General features: G+C 44.4%; 9 non-coding genes and 28 pseudogenes across 9 annotated transcripts; all 37 read left to right on the forward strand.

Moving 5' to 3' along the window:
- The first annotated feature begins 77 nt into the window (after positions 1 to 77).
- Positions 78 to 196, forward strand: LOC147932745 (5S ribosomal RNA). The gene has a single exon (XR_015576505.1). It is a non-coding gene; the product is annotated as a 5S ribosomal RNA (ribosomal RNA).
- A 386-nt stretch (positions 197 to 582) lies between these two features.
- On the forward strand, positions 583 to 700 carry LOC147932746 (5S ribosomal RNA; annotated as a pseudogene).
- A 385-nt stretch (positions 701 to 1,085) lies between these two features.
- Positions 1,086 to 1,204, forward strand: LOC147932747 (5S ribosomal RNA; annotated as a pseudogene).
- Positions 1,205 to 1,598: 394 nt separating this feature from the next.
- LOC147932748 (5S ribosomal RNA) lies at positions 1,599 to 1,716 on the forward strand (annotated as a pseudogene).
- Positions 1,717 to 2,103: 387 nt separating this feature from the next.
- On the forward strand, positions 2,104 to 2,221 carry LOC147932749 (5S ribosomal RNA; annotated as a pseudogene).
- A 385-nt stretch (positions 2,222 to 2,606) lies between these two features.
- Positions 2,607 to 2,724, forward strand: LOC147932750 (5S ribosomal RNA; annotated as a pseudogene).
- Positions 2,725 to 3,112: 388 nt separating this feature from the next.
- Positions 3,113 to 3,230, forward strand: LOC147932751 (5S ribosomal RNA; annotated as a pseudogene).
- A 387-nt stretch (positions 3,231 to 3,617) lies between these two features.
- Positions 3,618 to 3,735, forward strand: LOC147932752 (5S ribosomal RNA; annotated as a pseudogene).
- A 385-nt stretch (positions 3,736 to 4,120) lies between these two features.
- On the forward strand, positions 4,121 to 4,239 carry LOC147932753 (5S ribosomal RNA; annotated as a pseudogene).
- A 397-nt stretch (positions 4,240 to 4,636) lies between these two features.
- On the forward strand, positions 4,637 to 4,755 carry LOC147932754 (5S ribosomal RNA). Its single transcript, XR_015576510.1, has one exon. It is a non-coding gene; the product is annotated as a 5S ribosomal RNA (ribosomal RNA).
- A 399-nt stretch (positions 4,756 to 5,154) lies between these two features.
- LOC147932755 (5S ribosomal RNA) lies at positions 5,155 to 5,272 on the forward strand (annotated as a pseudogene).
- A 388-nt stretch (positions 5,273 to 5,660) lies between these two features.
- LOC147932756 (5S ribosomal RNA) lies at positions 5,661 to 5,778 on the forward strand (annotated as a pseudogene).
- A 387-nt stretch (positions 5,779 to 6,165) lies between these two features.
- Positions 6,166 to 6,284, forward strand: LOC147932757 (5S ribosomal RNA). Its single transcript, XR_015576512.1, has one exon. It is a non-coding gene; the product is annotated as a 5S ribosomal RNA (ribosomal RNA).
- Positions 6,285 to 6,960: 676 nt separating this feature from the next.
- Positions 6,961 to 7,079, forward strand: LOC147932758 (5S ribosomal RNA; annotated as a pseudogene).
- A 388-nt stretch (positions 7,080 to 7,467) lies between these two features.
- LOC147932759 (5S ribosomal RNA) lies at positions 7,468 to 7,585 on the forward strand (annotated as a pseudogene).
- A 385-nt stretch (positions 7,586 to 7,970) lies between these two features.
- LOC147932760 (5S ribosomal RNA) lies at positions 7,971 to 8,089 on the forward strand (annotated as a pseudogene).
- A 391-nt stretch (positions 8,090 to 8,480) lies between these two features.
- On the forward strand, positions 8,481 to 8,599 carry LOC147932761 (5S ribosomal RNA; annotated as a pseudogene).
- A 390-nt stretch (positions 8,600 to 8,989) lies between these two features.
- On the forward strand, positions 8,990 to 9,108 carry LOC147932762 (5S ribosomal RNA). The gene has a single exon (XR_015576595.1). It is a non-coding gene; the product is annotated as a 5S ribosomal RNA (ribosomal RNA).
- Positions 9,109 to 9,496: 388 nt separating this feature from the next.
- On the forward strand, positions 9,497 to 9,614 carry LOC147932763 (5S ribosomal RNA; annotated as a pseudogene).
- A 385-nt stretch (positions 9,615 to 9,999) lies between these two features.
- On the forward strand, positions 10,000 to 10,118 carry LOC147932764 (5S ribosomal RNA; annotated as a pseudogene).
- Positions 10,119 to 10,509: 391 nt separating this feature from the next.
- LOC147932765 (5S ribosomal RNA) lies at positions 10,510 to 10,628 on the forward strand (annotated as a pseudogene).
- Positions 10,629 to 11,019: 391 nt separating this feature from the next.
- Positions 11,020 to 11,137, forward strand: LOC147932766 (5S ribosomal RNA; annotated as a pseudogene).
- A 385-nt stretch (positions 11,138 to 11,522) lies between these two features.
- LOC147932767 (5S ribosomal RNA) lies at positions 11,523 to 11,641 on the forward strand. Its single transcript, XR_015576506.1, has one exon. It is a non-coding gene; the product is annotated as a 5S ribosomal RNA (ribosomal RNA).
- Positions 11,642 to 12,029: 388 nt separating this feature from the next.
- On the forward strand, positions 12,030 to 12,147 carry LOC147932768 (5S ribosomal RNA; annotated as a pseudogene).
- Positions 12,148 to 12,532: 385 nt separating this feature from the next.
- LOC147932769 (5S ribosomal RNA) lies at positions 12,533 to 12,651 on the forward strand. Its single transcript, XR_015576536.1, has one exon. It is a non-coding gene; the product is annotated as a 5S ribosomal RNA (ribosomal RNA).
- A 393-nt stretch (positions 12,652 to 13,044) lies between these two features.
- On the forward strand, positions 13,045 to 13,162 carry LOC147932770 (5S ribosomal RNA; annotated as a pseudogene).
- Positions 13,163 to 13,548: 386 nt separating this feature from the next.
- Positions 13,549 to 13,666, forward strand: LOC147932771 (5S ribosomal RNA; annotated as a pseudogene).
- A 385-nt stretch (positions 13,667 to 14,051) lies between these two features.
- Positions 14,052 to 14,170, forward strand: LOC147932772 (5S ribosomal RNA; annotated as a pseudogene).
- Positions 14,171 to 14,569: 399 nt separating this feature from the next.
- Positions 14,570 to 14,687, forward strand: LOC147932773 (5S ribosomal RNA; annotated as a pseudogene).
- A 386-nt stretch (positions 14,688 to 15,073) lies between these two features.
- On the forward strand, positions 15,074 to 15,192 carry LOC147932774 (5S ribosomal RNA). The gene has a single exon (XR_015576507.1). It is a non-coding gene; the product is annotated as a 5S ribosomal RNA (ribosomal RNA).
- Positions 15,193 to 15,579: 387 nt separating this feature from the next.
- On the forward strand, positions 15,580 to 15,697 carry LOC147932775 (5S ribosomal RNA; annotated as a pseudogene).
- A 385-nt stretch (positions 15,698 to 16,082) lies between these two features.
- On the forward strand, positions 16,083 to 16,201 carry LOC147932776 (5S ribosomal RNA; annotated as a pseudogene).
- Positions 16,202 to 16,592: 391 nt separating this feature from the next.
- On the forward strand, positions 16,593 to 16,711 carry LOC147932777 (5S ribosomal RNA; annotated as a pseudogene).
- A 391-nt stretch (positions 16,712 to 17,102) lies between these two features.
- Positions 17,103 to 17,220, forward strand: LOC147932778 (5S ribosomal RNA; annotated as a pseudogene).
- Positions 17,221 to 17,607: 387 nt separating this feature from the next.
- Positions 17,608 to 17,726, forward strand: LOC147932779 (5S ribosomal RNA). The gene has a single exon (XR_015575781.1). It is a non-coding gene; the product is annotated as a 5S ribosomal RNA (ribosomal RNA).
- Positions 17,727 to 18,113: 387 nt separating this feature from the next.
- LOC147932780 (5S ribosomal RNA) lies at positions 18,114 to 18,231 on the forward strand (annotated as a pseudogene).
- Positions 18,232 to 18,616: 385 nt separating this feature from the next.
- On the forward strand, positions 18,617 to 18,735 carry LOC147932781 (5S ribosomal RNA). Its single transcript, XR_015576537.1, has one exon. It is a non-coding gene; the product is annotated as a 5S ribosomal RNA (ribosomal RNA).
- Positions 18,736 to 18,926: the final 191 nt, after the last annotated feature.

Raw genomic sequence — 18,926 nt, forward strand, 5'->3', positions numbered from 1 at the left:
TATCAAGTGGGACCCACATTGAATGATCCATTCAGTTTTCAAAAAAGGATATATGCGATTGCATGGGATATACTAACGGATGCGATCATATCAGTACTAATGCACCGGATCCCATCAGAACTCCGCAGTTAAGCGTGCTTGGGCGAGAGTATTACTAGGATGGGTGACCTCTCGGGAAGTCCTCGTGTTGCATCCCTCCCCCCTTTGTTTTTTTTTTGTTGTTTCGCAAGACTATAGTAAATAGAGAACGTCGTAACTTTCAGACCGTGAGAAACCACGCAACCCATAATACCTTTTTGAAAAGCCCCAAGAGAGCTTCTGGCAAGGCAATGGGTCTTTGTACCATTGGACCATTCTCGAGGGCAGATTTTGACGTTTGAAGGCAGTTAAAATGTTTTTTTGTGATCCCGACACAATTAGTTACGGCTCCAAAACAGTGTTTGGACATGATTATCGCTTGTTTTTTGACGTTTGAAGCACGTCCAAGGTGACTAAACCGGTCTGCATATCAAGTGGGACCCACATCAAATGATCCATTCAGTTTTCAAAAAGGATATATGGGATTGCATGGGATATACTAACGGATGCGATCATACTAGCACTAATGCACCGGATCCATCAGAACTTCGCAGTTAAGTGTGCTTGGGCGAGAGTAGTACTAGGATGGGTGACCTCCCGGGAAGTCCTCGTGTTGCTTCCCTCCCCCCTTTTTTTTTTTTTGGTTGTTTCGCAAGACTATAGTACATAGAGAACGTCGTAACTTTCAGACCGTGAGGAACCACGCAACACATAATACCTTATTGAAAAGCCCCAAGAGATCTTCTGGCAAGGAAATGGGTATTCGTACCATTGGACCATTCTCGAGGGCAGATTTGACGTTTGAAGGCATTTAAGATGTTTTTTGTGATCCCGGCACAATTAGTTACGGCTCAAAAACAGAGTTTGGACATGGTTATCGCTTGTTTTTCGACGTTGGAAGCACGTCCAAGGTGACTAAACTGCTCCGCATATCAAGTGGGACCCACATTGAATGATCCACTCAGTTTTCAAAAAAGGATATATGCGATTGCATGGGATATACTAACGGATGCGATCATACCAGCACTAATGCACCGGATCCCATCACAACTCCGCGGTCAAGCGTGCTTGGGCGAGAGTATTACTAGGATGGGTGACCTCTCGGGAAGTCCTCGTGTTGCATCCCTCCCCCCCCCCTTTTTTTTTTTTTTTTTATTGTTTCGCAAGACTGTAGTACATAGAGAACGTCGTAACTTTCAGACCGTGAGGAACCACGCAACCCATAATACCTTTTTGAAAAGCCCCAAGAGAGCTTCTAGCAAGGCAATGGGTCTTTGTACCATTGGACAATTCTCGATTGCAGATTTTGACGTTTGAAGGCAGTTAAGATGTTTTTTTGTGATCCCGACACAATTAGTTACGGCTCCAAAACAGTGTTTGGACATGATTATCGCTTGTTTTTCGACGTTTGAAGCACATCCAAGGTGACTAAACCGTTCTGCATATCAAGTGGGACCCACATCGAATGATCCATTCAGTTTTCAAAAAAGGATATATGCGATTGCATGGGATATACTAACGGATGCGATCATACCAGCACTAATGCACCGGATCCATCAGAACTCCGCAGTTAAGTGTGCTTGGGCGAGAGTAGTACTAGGATGGGTGACCTCCCGGGAAGTCCTCGTGTTGCTTCCCTCCCCCCTTTTTTTTTTTTTTGGTTGTTTCGCAAGACTATAGTACATAGAGAACATCGTAACTTTCAGACCGTGTGGAACCACGCAACACATAATACCTTATTGAAAAGCCCCAAGAGATCTTCTGGCAAGGAAATGGGTATTCATACCATTGGACCATTCTCGAGGGCAGATTTTGAAGTTTGAATACATTTAAGATGTTTTTTGTGATCCCGACACAATTAGTTACGGCTCCAAAACAGAGTTTGGACATGGTTATCGCTTGTTTTTCGACGTTGGAAGCACGTCCAAGGTGACTAAACCGGTCTGCATATCAAGTGGGACCCACATCGAATGATCCATTCAGTTTTCAAAAAAGGATATATGCGATTGCATGGGATATACTAACGGATGCGATCATACTAGCACTAATGCACCGGATCCATCAGAACTTTGCAGTTAAATGTGCATGGGCGAGAGTAGTACTAGGATGGGTGACCTCCCGGGAAGTCCTCGTGTTGCTTCCCTCCCCCCCTTTTTTTTTTTTGGTTGTTTCGCAAGACTATAGTACATAGAGAACGTCGTAACTTTCAGACCGTGAGGAACCACGCAACACATAATACCTTATTGAAAAGCCCCAAGAGACCTTCTGGCAAGGAAATGGGTATTCGTACCATTGGACCATTCTCCAGGGCAGATTTGACGTTTGAAGGCATTTAAAATGTTTTTTGTGATCCCGACACAATTAGTTACGGCTCCAAAACAGAGTTTGGACATGATTATCGCTTTTTTTTCGACGTTTGAAGCACATCCAAGGTGACTAAACCGGTCCGCATATCAAGTGGGACCCACATCGAATGATCCATTCAGTTTTCAAAAAAGGATATATGCGATTGCATGGGATATACTAACGGATGCGATCATACCAGCACTAATGCACCGGATCCATCAGAACTCCGCAGTTAAGTGTAATTGGGCGAGAGTAGTACTAGGATGGGTGACCTCCCGGGAAGTCCTCGTGTTGCTTCCCTCCCCCCTTTTTTTTTTTTTTTGGTTGTTTCGCAAAACTATAGTACATAGAGAACATCGTAACTTTCAGACCGTGTGGAACCACGCAACACATAATACCTTATTGAAAAGCCCCAAGAGATTTTCTGGCAAGGAAATGGGTATTCATACCATTGGACCATTCTCGAGGGCAGATTTTGACGTTTGAATACATTTAAGATGTTTTTTGTGATCCCGACACAATTAGTTACGGCTCCAAAACTGAGTTTGGACATGGTTATCGCTTGTTTTTCGACGTTGGAAGCACGTCCAAGGTGACTAAACCGGTCTGCATATCAAGTGGGACACACATCGAATGATCCATTCAGTTTTCAAAAAAGGATATATGCGATTGCATGGGATATACTAACGGATGCGATCATACCAGCACTAATGCACCGGATCCATCAGAACTCCGCAGTTAAGTGTGCTTGGGCGAGAGTAGTACTAGGATGGGTGACCTCCCGGGAAGTCCTCGTGTTGCTTCCCTCCCCCCTTTTTTTTTTTTTTGGTTGTTTCGCAAGACTATAGTACATAGAGAACATCGTAACTTTCAGACCGTGTGGAACCACGCAACACATAATACCTTATTGAAAAGCCCCAAGAGATCTTCTGGCAAGGAAATGGGTATTCATACCATTGGACCATTCTCGAGGGCAGATTTTGACGTTTGAATACATTTAAGATGTTTTTTGTGATCCCGACACAATTAGTTACGGCTCCAAAACAGAGTTTGGACATGGTTATCGCTTGTTTTTCGACGTTGGAAGCACGTCCAAGGTGACTAAACCGGTCTGCATATCAAGTGGGACCCACATCGAATGATCCATTCAGTTTTCAAAAAAGGATATATGCGATTGCATGGGATATACTAACGGATGCGATCATACTAGCACTAATGCACCGGATCCATCAGAACTTTGCAGTTAAATGTGCTTGGGCGAGAGTAGTACTAGGATGGGTGACCTCCCGGGAAGTCCTCGTGTTGCTTCCCTCCCCCCCTTTTTTTTTTTTGGTTGTTTCGCAAGATTATAGTACATAGAGAACGTCGTAACTTTCAGACCGTGAGGAACCACGCAACACATAATACCTTACTGAAAAGCCCCAAGAGACCTTCTGGCAAGGAAATGGGTATTCGTACCATTGGACCATTCTCCAGGGCAGATTTGACGTTTGAAGGCATTTAAAATGTTTTTTGTGATCCCGACACAATTAGTTACGGCTCCAAAACAGAGTTTGGACATGGTTATCGCTTGTTTTTCGACGTTGGAAGCACGTCCAAGGTGACTAAACCGGTCCGCATATCAAGTGGGACCCACATCGAATGATCCATTCAGTTTTCAAAAAAGGATATATGCGATTGCATGGGATATACTAACAGATGCGATCATACAAGCACTAATGCACCGGATCCCATCAGAACTCCGCAGTTAAGCGTGCTTGGGTGAGAGTATTACTAGGATGGGTTACCTCTCGGGAAGTCCTCGTGTTGCATCCCTCCCCCCCCCCCCCCTTTTTTTTTTTTTTTGATTGTTTCGCAAGACTATAGTACATAGAGAACGTCGTAACTTTCGGACCGTGAGGAACCACGCAACCCATAATACCTTTTTGAAAAGCCCCAAGAGAGCTTCTGGCAAGGCAATGGGTCTTTGTACCATTGAACCTTTCTCGAGGGCAGATTTTGACGTTTGAAGGCAGTTAAGATGTTTTTTTGTGATCCCGACACAATTAGTTACGGCTCCAAAACAGTGTTTGGACATGATTATCGCTTGTTTTTCGACGTTTGAAGCACGTCCAAGGTGACTAAACCGGTCTGCATATCAAGTGGGACCCACATCGAATAATCCATTCAGTTTTCAAAAAAGGATATATGCAATTGCATGGGATATACTAACAGATGCGATCATACCAGCACTAATGCACCGGATCCCATCAGAACTCCGCAGTTAAGCGTGCTTGGGCGAGAGTATTACTAGGATGGGTTACCTCTCGGGAAGTCCTCGTGTTGCATCCCTCCCCCCCCCCCCCCCCCTTTTTTTTTTTTTTGATTGTTTCGCAAGACTATAGTACATAGAGAACGTTGTAACTTTCAGACCGTGAGGAACCATGCAACCCATAATACCTTTTTGAAAAGCCCCAAGAGAGCTTCTGGCAAGGCAATGGGTCTTTGTACCATTGGACAATTCTCGATTGCAGATTTTGACGTTTGAAGGCAGTTAAGATGTTTTTTTGTGATCCCGACACAATTAGTTACGGCTCGAAAACAGTGTTTGGACATGATTATCGCTTTTTTTTCGACGTTTGAAGCACATCCAAGGTGACTAAACCGGTCTGCATATCAAGTGGGACCCACATCGAATGATCCATTCAGTTTTCAAAAAAGGATATATGCGATTGCATGGGATATACTAACGGATGCGATCATACCAGCACTAATGCACCGGATCCATCAGAACTCCGCAGTTAAGTGTAATTGGGCGAGAGTAGTACTAGGATGGGTGACCTCCCGGGAAGTCCTCGTGTTGCTTCCCTCCCCCCTTTTTTTTTTTTTTTGGTTGTTTCGCAAAACTATAGTACATAGAGAACATCGTAACTTTCAGACCGTGTGGAACCACGCAACACATAATACCTTATTGAAAAGCCCCAAGAGATTTTCTGGCAAGGAAATGGGTATTCATACCATTGGACCATTCTCGAGGGCAGATTTTGACGTTTGAATACATTTAAGATGTTTTTTGTGATCCCGACACAATTAGTTACGGCTCCAAAACTGAGTTTGGACATGGTTATCGCTTGTTTTTCGACGTTGGAAGCACGTCCAAGGTGACTAAACCGGTCTGCATATCAAGTGGGACACACATCGAATGATCCATTCAGTTTTCAAAAAAGGATATATGCGATTGCATGGGATATACTAACGGATGCGATCATACTAGCACTAATGCACCGGATCCATCAGAACTTTGCAGTTAAGTGTGCTTGGGCGAGAGTAGTACTAGGATGGGTGACCTCCCGGGAAGTCCTCGTGTTGCTTCCCTCCCCCCTTTTTTTTTTTTTGGTTGTTTCGCAAGACTATAGTACATAGAGAACGTCGTAACTTTCAGACCGTGAGGAACCACGCAACCCATAATACCTTTTTGAAAAGCCCCAAGAGAGCTTCTAGCAAGGCAATGGGTCTTTGTACCATTGGACAATTCTCGATTGCAGATTTTGACGTTTGAAGGCAGTTAAGATGTTTTTTTGTGATCCCGACACAATTAGTTACGGCTCCAAAACAGTGTTTGGACATGATTATCGCTTGTTTTTCGACGTTGGAAGCACGTCCAAGGTGACTAAACTGGTCCGCATATCAAGTGGGACCCACATTGAATGATCCACTCAGTTTTCAAAAAAGGATATATGCGATTGCATGGGATATACTAACAGATGCGATCATACCAGCACTAATGCACCGGATCCCATCAGAACTCCGCAGTTAAGCGTGCTTGGGCGAGAGTATTACTAGGATGGGTTACCTCTCGGGAAGTCCTCGTGTTGCATCCCTCCCCCCCCCCCCCCCCCTTTTTTTTTTTTTTGATTGTTTCGCAAGACTATAGTACATAGAGAACGTCGTAACTTTCGGACCGTGAGGAACCACGCAACCCATAATACCTTTTTAAAAAGCCCCAATAGAGCTTCTGGCAAGGCAATGGGTCTTTGTACCATTGAACCTTTCTCGAGGGCAGATTTTGACGTTTGAAGGCAGTTAAGATGTTTTTTTGTGATCCCGACACAATTAGTTACAGCTCCAAAACAGTGTTTGGACATGATTATCGCTTGTTTTTCGACGTTTGAAGCACGTCCAAGGTGACTAAACCGGTCTGCATATCAAGTGGGACCCACATCGAATAATCCATTCAGTTTTCAAAAAAGGATATATGCGATTGCATGGGATATACTAGCCCCAAGAGATCTTCTGGCAAGGCAATGGGTATTCGTACCATTGGACCATTCTTGAGGGCAGATTTTGACGTTTGAAGGCATTTAAGATGTTTTTTGTGATCCCGACACAATTAGTTACGGCTCCAAAACAGAGTTTGGACATGGTTATCGCTTGTTTTTCGATGTTGGAAGCACGTCCAAGGTGACTAAACTGGTCCGCATATCAAGTGGGACCCACATTGAATGATCCATTCAGTTTTCAAAAAAGGATATATGCGATTGCATGGGATATACTAACGGATGCGATCATATCAGTACTAATGCACCGGATCCCATCAGAACTCCGCAGTTAAGCGTGCTTGGGCGAGAGTATTACTAGGATGGGTGACCTCTTGGGAAGTCCTCATGTTGCATCCCTCCCCCCTTTGTTTTTTTTTTTGTTGTTTCGCAAGACTATAGTAAATAGAGAACGTCTTAACTTTCAGACCGTGAGAAACCACGCAACCCATAATACCTTTTTGAAAAGCCCCAAGAGAGCTTCTGGCAAGGCAATGGGTCTTTGTACCATTGGACCATTCTCGAGGGCAGATTTTGACGTTTGAAGGCAGTTAAAATGTTTTTTTGTGATCCCGACACAATTAGTTACGGCTCCAAAACAGTGTTTGGACATGATTATCGCTTGTTTTTTGACGTTTGAAGCACGTCCAAGGTGACTAAACCGGTCTGCATATCAAGTGGGACCCACATCAAATGATCCATTCAGTTTTCAAAAAAGGATATATGGGATTGCATGGGATATACTAACGGATGCGACCATACTAACACTAATGCACCGGATCCATCAGAACTTCGCAGTTAAGTGTGCTTGGGCGAGAGTAGTACTAGGATGGGTGACCTCCCGGGAAGTCCTCGTGTTGCTTCCCTCCCCCCCTTTTTTTTTTTTGGTTGTTTCGCAAGACTATAGTACATAGAGAACGTCGTAACTTTCAGACCGTGAGGAACCACGCAACACATAATACCTTATTGAAAAGCCCCAAGAGATCTTCTGGCAAGGAAATGGGTATTCGTACCATTGGACCATTCTCGAGGGCAGATTTGACGTTTGAAGGCATTTAAGATGTTTTTTGTGATCCCGACACAATTAGTTACGGCTCCAAAACAGAGTTTGGACATGGTTATCGCTTGTTTTTCGACGTTGGAATCACGTCCAAGGTGACTAAACTGCTCCGCATATCAAGTGGGACCCACATTGAATGATCCACTCAGTTTTCAAAAAAGGATATATGCGATTGCATGGGATATACTAACGGATGCGATCATACCAGCACTAATGCACCGGATCCCATCATAACTCTGCGGTCAAGCGTGCTTGGGCGAGAGTATTACTAGGATGGGTGACCTCTCGGGAAGTCCTCGTGTTGCATCCCTCCCCCCCCTTTTTTTTTTTTTTTTGATTGTTTCGCAAGACTGTAGTACATAGAGAACGTCGTAACTTTCAGACCGTGAGGAACCACGCAACCCATAATACCTTTTTGAAAAGCCCCAAGAGAGCTTCTGGCAAGGGAATGGGTCTTTGTTCCATTGGACAATTCTCGATTGCAGATTTTGACGTTTGAAGGCAGTTAAGATGATTTTTGTGATCCCGACACAATTAGTTACGGCTCCAAAACAGAGTTTGGACATGGTTATCGCTTGTTTTTCGACGTTGGAAGCACGTCCAAGGTGACTAAACTGGTCCGCATATCAAGTGGGACCCACATTGAATGATCCACTCAGTTTTCAAAAAAGGATATATGCGATTGCATGGGATATACTAACGGATGCGTTCATACCAGCACTAATGCACCGGATCCCATCAGAACTCCGCGGTCAAGCGTGCTTGGGCAAGAGTATTACTAGGATGGGTGACCTCTCGGGAAGTCCTCGTGTTGCATCCCTCTCCCCCCCTTTTTTTTTTTTTTGATTGTTTCGCAAGACTATAGTACATAGAGAACGTCGTAACTTTCAGACCGTGAGGAACCACGCAACACATAATACCTTATTGAAAAGCCCCAAGAGATCTTCTAGCAAGGCAATGGGTATTCGTACCATTGGACCATTCTTGAGGGCAGATTTTGACGTTTGAAGGCATTTAAGATGTTTTTTGTGATCCCGACACAATTAGTTACGGCTCCAAAACAGAGTTTGGACATGGTTATCGCTTGTTTTTCGACGTTGGAAGCACGTCCAAGGTGACTAAACTGGTCCGCATATCAAGTGGGACCCACATTGAATGATCCATTCAGTTTTCAAAAAAGGATATATGCGATTGCATGGGATATACTAACGGATGCGATCATATCAGTACTAATGCACCGGATCCCATCAGAACTCCGCAGTCAAGCGTGCTTGGGCGAGAGTATTACTAGGATGGGTGACCTCTCGGGAAGTCCTCGTGTTGCATCCCTCCCCCCTTTGTTTTTTTTTTTGTTGTTTCGCAAGACTATAGTAAATAGAGAACGTCTTAACTTTCAGACCGTGAGAAACCACGCAACCCATAATACCTTTTTGAAAAGCCCCAAGAGAGCTTCTGGCAAGGCAATGGGTCTTTGTACCATTGGACCATTCTCGAGGGCAGATTTTGACGTTTGAAGGCAGTTAAAATGTTTTTTTGTGATCCCGACACAATTAGTTACGGCTCCAAAACAGTGTTTGGACATGATTATCGCTTGTTTTTTGACGTTTGAAGCACGTCCAAGGTGACTAAACCGGTCTGCATATCAAGTGGGACCCACATCAAATGATCCATTCAGTTTTCAAAAAAGGATATATGGGATTGCATGGGATATACTAACGGATGCGATCATACTAACACTAATGCACCGGATCCATCAGAACTTCGCAGTTAAGTGTGCTTGGGCGAGAGTAGTACTAGGATGGGTGACCTCCCGGGAAGTCCTCGTGTTGCTTCCCTCCCCCCCTTTTTTTTTTTTAGTCGTTTCGCAAGACTATAGTACATAGAGAACGTCGTAACTTTCAGACCGTGAGGAACCACGCAACACATAATACCTTATTGAAAAGCCCCAAGAGATCTTCTGGCAAGGAAATGGGTATTCGTACCATTGGACCATTCTCGAGGGCAGATTTGACGTTTGAAGGCATTTAAGATGTTTTTTGTGATCCCGACACAATTAGTTACGGCTCCAAAACAGAGTTTGGACATGGTTATCGCTTGTTTTTCGACGTTGGAATCACGTCCAAGGTGACTAAACTGCTCCGCATATCAAGTGGGACCCACATTGAATGATCCACTCAGTTTTCAAAAAAGGATATATGCGATTGCATGGGATATACTAACGGATGCGATCATACCAGCACTAATGCACCGGATCCCATCAGAACTCTGCGGTCAAGCGTGCTTGGGCGAGAGTATTACTAGGATGGGTGACCTCTCGGGAAGTCCTCGTGTTGCATCCCTCCCCCCCCTTTTTTTTTTTTTTTTGATTGTTTCGCAAGACTGTAGTACATAGAGAACGTCGTAACTTTCAGACCGTGAGGAACCACGCAACCCATAATACCTTTTTGAAAAGCCCCAAGAGAGCTTCTGGCAAGGGAATGGGTCTTTGTTCCATTGGACAATTCTCGATTGCAGATTTTGACGTTTGAAGGCAGTTAAGATGATTTTTGTGATCCCGACACAATTAGTTACGGCTCCAAAACAGAGTTTGGACATGGTTATCGCTTGTTTTTCGACGTTGGAAGCACGTCCAAGGTGACTAAACTGGTCCGCATATCAAGTGGGACCCACATTGAATGATCCACTCAGTTTTCAAAAAAGGATATATGCGATTGCATGGGATATACTAACGGATGCGTTCATACCAGCACTAATGCACCGGATCCCATCAGAACTCCGCGGTCAAGCGTGCTTGGGCAAGAGTATTACTAGGATGGGTGACCTCTCGGGAAGTCCTCGTGTTGCATCCCTCTCCCCCCCTTTTTTTTTTTTTTGATTGTTTCGCAAGACTATAGTACATAGAGAACGTCGTAACTTTCAGACCGTGAGGAACCACGCAACCCATAATACCTTTTTGAAAAGCCCCAAGAGAGCTTCTGGCAAGGCAATGGGTCTTTGTACCATTGAACCTTTCTCGAGGGCAGATTTTGACGTTTGAAGGCAGTTAAGATGTTTTTTTGTGATCCCGACACAATTAGTTACGGCTCCAAAACAGTGTTTGGACATGATTATCGCTTGTTTTTTGACGTTTGAAGCATGTCCAAGGTGACTAAACCGGTCTGCATATCAAGTGGGACCCACATCGAATGATCCATTCAGTTTTCAAAAAAGGATATATGCGATTGCATGGGATATACTAACGGATGCGATCATACCAGCACTAATGCACCGGATCCATCAGAACCCCGCAGTTAAGTGTGCTTGGGCGAGAGTAGTACTAGGATGGGTGACCTCCCGGGAAGTCCTCGTGTTGCTTCCCTCCCCCCCTTTTTTTTTTTGGTTGTTTCGCAAGACTATAGTACATAGAGAACGTCGTAACTTTCAGACCGTGAGGAACCACGCAACACATAATACCTTATTGAAAAGCCCCAAGAGATCTTCTGGCAAGGAAATGGGTATTCGTACCATTGGACCATTCTTGAGGGCAGATTTTGACGTTTGAAGGCATTTAAGATGTTTTTTGTGATCCCGACACAATTAGTTACGGCTCCAAAACAGAGTTTGGACATGGTTATCGCTTGTTTTTCGACGTTGGAAGCACGTCCAAGGTGACTAAACTGGTCCGCATATCAAGTGGGACCCACATTGAATGATCCATTCAGTTTTCAAAAAAGGATATATGCGATTGCATGGGATATACTAACGGATGCGATCATATCAGTACTAATGCACCGGATCCCATCAGAACTCCGCAGTTAAGCGTGCTTGGGCGAGAGTATTACTAGGATGGGTGACCTCTCGGGAAGTCCTCGTGTTGCATCCCTCCCCCCTTTGTTTTTTTTGTTGTTGTTTCGCAAGACTATAGTAAATAGAGAACGTCGTAACTTTCAGACCGTGAGAAACCACGCAACCCATAATACCTTTTTGAAAAGCCCCAAGAGAGCTTCTGGCAAGGCAATGGGTCTTTGTACCATTGGACCATTCTCGAGGGCAGATTTTGACGTTTGAAGGCAGTTAAAATGTTTTTTTGTGATCCCGACACAATTAGTTACGGCTCCAAAACAGTGTTTGGACATGATTATCGCTTGTTTTTTGACGTTTGAAGCACGTCCAAGGTGACTAAACCGGTCTGCATATCAAGTGGGACCCACATCAAATGATCCATTCAGTTTTCAAAAAAGGATATATGGGATTGCATGGGATATACTAACGGATGCGATCATACTAGCACTAATGCACCGGATCCATCAGAACTTCGCAGTTAAGTGTGCTTGGGCGAGAGTAGTACTAGGATGGGTGACCTCCCGGGAAGTCCTCGTGTTGCTTCCCTCCCCCCTTTTTTTTTGTTTGGTTGTTTCGCAAGACTATAGTACATAGAGAACGTCGTAACTTTCAGACCGTGAGGAACCACGCAACACATAATACCTTATTGAAAAGCCCCAAGAGATCTTCTGGCAAGGAAATGGGTATTCGTACCATTGGACCATTCTCGAGGGCAGATTTGACGTTTGAAGGCATTTAAGATGTTTTTTGTGATCCCGACACAATTAGTTACGGCTCCAAAACAGAGTTTGGACATGGTTATCGCTTGTTTTTCGACGTTGGAAGCACGTCCAAGGTGACTAAACTGCTCCGCATATCAAGTGGGACCCACATTGAATGATCCACTCAGTTTTCAAAAAAGGATATATGCGATTGCATGGGATATACTAACGGATGCGATCATACCAGCACTAATGCACCGGATCCCATCAGAACTCCGCGGTCAAGCGTGCTTGGGCGAGAGTATTACTAGGATGGGTGACCTCTCGGGAAGTCCTCGTGTTGCATCCCTCCCCCCCCCTTTTTTTTTTTTTTTTGATTGTTTCGCAAGACTGTAGTACATAGAGAACGTCGTAACTTTCAGACCGTGAGGAACCACGCAACCCATAATACCTTTTTGAAAAGCCCCAAGAGAGCTTCTAGCAAGGCAATGGGTCTTTGTACCATTGGACAATTCTCGATTGCAGATTTTGACGTTTGAAGGAAGTTAAGATGTTTTTTTGTGATCCCGACACAATTAGTTACGGCTCCAAAACAGTGTTTGGACATGATTATCGCTTGTTTTTCGACGTTTGAAGCACATCCAAGGTGACTAAACCGGTCTGCATATCAAGTGGGACCCACATCGAATGATCCATTCAGTTTTCAAAAAAGGATATATGCGATTGCATGGGATATACTAACGGATGCGATCATACCAGCACTAATGCACCGGATCCATCAGAACTCCACAGTTAAGTGTAATTGGGCGAGAGTAGTACTAGGATGGGTGACCTCCCGGGAAGTCCTCGTGTTGCTTCCCTCCCCCCCTTTTTTTTTTTTGGTTGTTTCGCAAGACTATAGTACATAGAGAACATCGTAACTTTCAGACCGTGTGGAACCACGCAACACATAATACCTTATTGAAAAGCCCCAAGAGATCTTCTGGCAAGGAAATGGGTATTCATACCATTGGACCATTCTCGAGGGCAGATTTTGACGTTTGAATACATTTAAGATGTTTTTTGTGATCCCGACACAATTAGTTACGGCTCCAAAACAGAGTTTGGACATGGTTATCGCTTGTTTTTCGACGTTGGAAGCACGTCCAAGGTGACTAAACCGGTCTGCATATCAAGTGGGACCCACATCGAATGATCCATTCAGTTTTCAAAAAAGGATATATGCGATTGCATGGGATATACTAACGGATGCGATCATACTAGCACTAATGCACCGGATCCATCAGAACTTTGCAGTTAAGTGTGCTTGGGCGAGAGTAGTACTAGGATGGGTGACCTCCCGGGAAGTCCTCGTGTTGCTTCCCTCCCCCCTTTTTTTTTTTTTGGTTGTTTCGCAAGACTATAGTACATAGAGAACGTCGTAACTTTCAGACCGTGAGGAACCACGCAACACATAATACCTTATTGAAAAGCCCCAAGAGACCTTCTGGCAAGGAAATGGGTATTCGTACCATTGGACCATTCTCGAGGGCAGATTTGACGTTTGAAGGCATTTAAAATGTTTTTTGTGATCCCGACACAATTAGTTACGGCTCCAAAACAGAGTTTGGACATGGTTATCGCTTGTTTTTCGACGTTGGAAGCACGTCCAAGGTGACTAAACTGGTCCGCATATCAAGTGGGACCCACATTGAATGATCCACTCAGTTTTCAAAAAAGGATATATGCGATTGCATGGGATATACTAACAGATACGATCATACCAGCACTAATGCACCGGATCCCATCAGAACTCCGCAGTTAAGCGTGCTTGGGCGAGAGTATTACTAGGATGGGTTACCTCTCGGGAAGTCCTCGTGTTGCATCCCTCCCCCCCCCCCCCCCCCTTTTTTTTTTTTTTGATTGTTTCGCAAGACTATAGTACATAGAGAACGTCGTAACTTTCGGACCGTGAGGAACCACGCAACCCATAATACCTTTTTGAAAAGCCCCAAGAGAGCTTCTGGCAAGGCAATGGGTCTTTGTACCATTGAACCTTTCTCGAGGGCAGATTTTGACGTTTGAAGGCAGTTAAGATGTTTTTTTGTGATCCCGACACAATTAGTTACGGCTCCAAAACAGTGTTTGGACATGATTATCGCTTGTTTTTCGACGTTTGAAGCACGTCCAAGGTGACTACACCGGTCTGCATATCAAGTGGGACCCACATCGAATAATCCATTCAGTTTTCAAAAAAGGATATATGCGATTGCATGGGATATAGTAACGGATGCGATCATACCAGCACTAATGCACCAGATCCATCAGAACCCCGCAGTTAAGTGTGCTTGGCCGAGAGTAGTACTAGGATGGGTGACCTCCCGGGAAGTCCTCGTGTTGCTTCCCTCCCCCCCTTTTTTTTTTTTGGTTGTTTCGCAAGACTATAGTACATAGAGAACGTCGTAACTTTCAGACCGTGAGGAACCACGCAACACATAATACCTTATTGAAAAGCCCCAAGAGATCTTCTGGCAAGGCAATGGGTATTCGTACCATTGGACCATTCTTGAGGGCAGATTTTGACGTTTGAAGGCATTTAAGATGTTTTTTGTGATCCCGACACAATTAGTTACGGCTCCAAAACAGAGTTTGGACATGGTTATCGCTTGTTTTTCGACGTTGGAAGCACGTCCAAGGTGACTAAACTGGTCCGCATATCAAGTGGGACCCACATTGAATGATCCATTCAGTTTTCAAAAAAGGATATATGCGATTGCATGGGATATACTAACGGATGCGATCATATCAGTACTAATGCACCGGATCCCATCAGAACTCCGCAGTTAAGCGTGCTTGGGCGAGAGTATTACTAGGATGGGTGACCTCTCGGGAAGTCCTCGTGTTGCATCCCTCCCCCCTTTGTTTTTTTTTTGTTGTTTCGCAAGACTATAGTAAATAGAGAACGTCTTAACTTTCAGACCGTGAGAAACCACGCAACCCATAATACCTTTTTGAAAAGCCCCAAGAGAGCTTCTGGCAAGGCAATGGGTCTTTGTACCATTGGACCATTCTCGAGGGCAGATTTTGACGTTTGAAGGCAGTTAAAATGTTTTTTTGTGATCCCGACACAATTAGTTACGGCTCCAAAACAGTGTTTGGACATGATTATCGCTTGTTTTTTGACGTTTGAAGCACGTCCAAGGTGACTAAACCGGTCTGCATATCAAGTGGGACCCACATCAAATGATCCATTCAGTTTTCAAAAAAGGATATATGGGATTGCATGGGATATACTAACGGATGCGATCATACTAGCACTAATGCACCGGATCCATCAGAACTTCGCAGTTAAGTGTGCTTGGGCGAGAGTAGTACTAGGATGGGTGACCTCCCGGGAAGTCCTCGTGTTGCTTCCCTCCCCCCCTTTTTTTTTTTTGGTTGTTTCGCAAGACTATAGTACATAGAGAACGTCGTAACTTTCAGACCGTGAGGAACCACGCAACACATAATACCTTATTGAAAAGCCCCAAGAGATCTTCTGGCAAGGAAATGGGTATTCGTACCATTGGACCATTCTCGAGGGCAGATTTGACGTTTGAAGGCATTTAAGATGTTTTTTGTGATCCCGACACAATTAGTTACGGCTCCAAAACAGAGTTTGGACATGGTTATCGCTTGTTTTTCGACGTTGGAATCACGTCCAAGGTGACTAAACTGCTCCGCATATCAAGTGGGACCCACATTGAATGATCCACTCAGTTTTCAAAAAAGGATATATGCGATTGCATGGGATATACTAACGGATGCGATCATACCAGCACTAATGCACCGGATCCCATCAGAACTCTGCGGTCAAGCGTGCTTGGGCGAGAGTATTACTAGGATGGGTGACCTCTCGGGAAGTCCTCGTGTTGCATCCCTCCCCCCCCTTTTTTTTTTTTTTTTGATTGTTTCGCAAGACTGTAGTACATAGAGAACGTCGTAACTTTCAGACCGTGAGGAACCACGCAACCCATAATACCTTTTTGAAAAGCCCCAAGAGAGCTTCTGGCAAGGGAATGGGTCTTTGTTCCATTGGACAATTCTCGATTGCAGATTTTGACGTTTGAAGGCAGTTAAGATGATTTTTGTGATCCCGACACAATTAGTTACGGCTCCAAAACAGAGTTTGGACATGGTTATCGCTTGTTTTTCGACGTTGGAAGCACGTCCAAGGTGACTAAACTGGTCCGCATATCAAGTGGGACCCACATTGAATGATCCACTCAGTTTTCAAAAAAGGATATATGCGATTGCATGGGATATACTATCGGATGCGTTCATACCAGCACTAATGCACCGGATCCCATCAGAACTCCGCGGTCAAGCGTGCTTGGGCAAGAGTATTACTAGGATGGGTGACCTCTCGGGAAGTCCTCGTGTTGCATCCCTCTCCCCCCCTTTTTTTTTTTTTTGATTGTTTCGCAAGACTATAGTACATAGAGAACGTCGTAACTTTCAGACCGTGAGGAACCACGCAACCCATAATACCTTTTTGAAAAGCCCCAAGAGAGCTTCTGGCAAGGCAATGGGTCTTTGTACCATTGGACAATTCTCGAGGGCAGATTTTGACGTTTGAAGGCAGTTAAGATGTTTTTTTGTGATCCCGACACAATTAGTTACGGCTCCAAAACAGTGTTTGGACATGATTGTCGCTTGTTTTTCGACGTTTGAAGCACATCCACGGTGACTAAACCGGTCTGCATATCAAGTGGGACCCACATCGAATTATCCATTCAGTTTTCAAAAAAAGATATATGCGATTGCATGGGATATACTAACGGATGCGATCATACCAGCACTAATGCACCGGATCCATCAGAACTCCGCAGTTAAGTGTGCTTGGGCGAGAGTAGTACTAGGATGGGTGACCTCCCGGGAAGTCCTCGTGTTGCTTCCCTCCCCCCCTTTTTTTTTTTTTGGTTGTTTCGCAAGACTATAGTACATAGAGAACATCGTAACTTTCAGACCGTGTGGAACCACGCAACACATAATACCTTATTGAAAAGCCCCAAGAGATCTTCTGGCAAGGAAATCGGTATTCGTACCATTGGACCATTCTCGAGGGCAGATTTTGACGTTTGAATACATTTAAGATGTTTTTTGTGATCCCAACACAATTAGTTACGGCTCCAAAACAGAGTTTGGACATGGTTATCGCTTGTTTTTCGACGTTGGAAGCACGCCCAAGGTGACTAAACTGGTCCGCATATCAAGTGGGACCCACATTGAATGATCCACTCAGTTTTCAAAAAAGGATATATGCGATTGCATGGGATATACTAACGGATGCGATCATACCAGCACTAATACACCGGATCCCATCAGAACTCCGCAGTTAAGTATGCTTGGGCGAGAGTAGTACTAGGATGGGTGACCTCCCGGGAAGTCCTCGTGTTGCATCCCTCCCCCCCCTTTTTTTTTTTGGTTGTTTCGCAAGACTATAGTACATAGAGAACGTCGTAACTTTCAGACCGTGAGGAACCACGCAACCCATAATACCTTTTTGAAAAGCCCCAAGAGAGCTTCTGGCAAGGCAATGGGTCTTTGTACCATTGGAAAATTCTCGATTTCAGATTTTGACGTTTGAAGGCAGTTAAGAGGTTTTTTTGTGATCCCGACACAATTAGTTACGGCTCCAAAACAGTGTTTGGACATGATTATCGCTTGTTTTTCGACGTTTGAAGCACATCCAAGGTGACTAAACCGGTCTGCATATCAAGTGGGACCCACATCGAATGATCCATTCAGTTTTCAAAAAAGGATATATGCAATTGCATGGGATATACTAACGGATGCGATCATACCAGCATTAATGCACCGGATCCATCAGAACTCCGCAGTTAAGTGTGCTTGGGCGAGAGTAGTACTAGGATGGGTGACCTCCCGGGAAGTCCTCGTGTTGCTTCCCTCCCCCCTTTTTTTTTTTTGGTTGTTTTGCAAGAATATAGTACATAGAGAACGTCGTAACTTTCAGACCGTGAGGAACCACGCAACACATAATACCTTATTGAAAAGCCCCAAGAGATCTTCTGGCAAGGAAATGGGTATTCGTACCATTGGACCATTCTCGAGGGCAGATTTTGACGTTTGAATACATTTAAGATGTTTTTTGTGATCCCGACACAATTAGTTACGGCTCCAAAACAGAGTTTGGACATGGTTATCGCTTGTTTTTTGACGTTGGAAGCACGTCCAAGGTGACTAAACTGGTCCGCATATCAAGTGGGACCCACATTGAATGATCCACTCAGTTTTCAAAAAAGGATATATGCGATTGCATGGGATATACTAACGGATGCGATCATACCAGCACTAATGCACCGGATCCCATCAGAACTCCGCGGTCAAGCGTGCTTGGGCGAGAGTATTACTAGGATGGGTGACCTCTCGGGAAGTCCTCGTGTTGCATCCCTCCCCCCCCTTTTTTTTTTTTTTTGATTGTTTCGCAAGACTGTAGTACATAGAGAATGTCGTAACTTTCAGACCGTGAGGAACCACGCAACCCATAATACCTTTTTGAAAAGCCCCAAGAGAGCTTCTGGCAAGGCAATGGGTCTTTGTACCATTGGAAAATTCTCGATTTCAGATTTTGACGTTTGAAGG

Source organism: Camelina sativa, chromosome 12, assembly GCF_030686135.1.
Source record: "Camelina sativa cultivar CO46 ecotype springtype chromosome 12, ASM3068613v1".
NCBI classification, from domain to species: domain Eukaryota; kingdom Viridiplantae; phylum Streptophyta; class Magnoliopsida; order Brassicales; family Brassicaceae; genus Camelina; species Camelina sativa.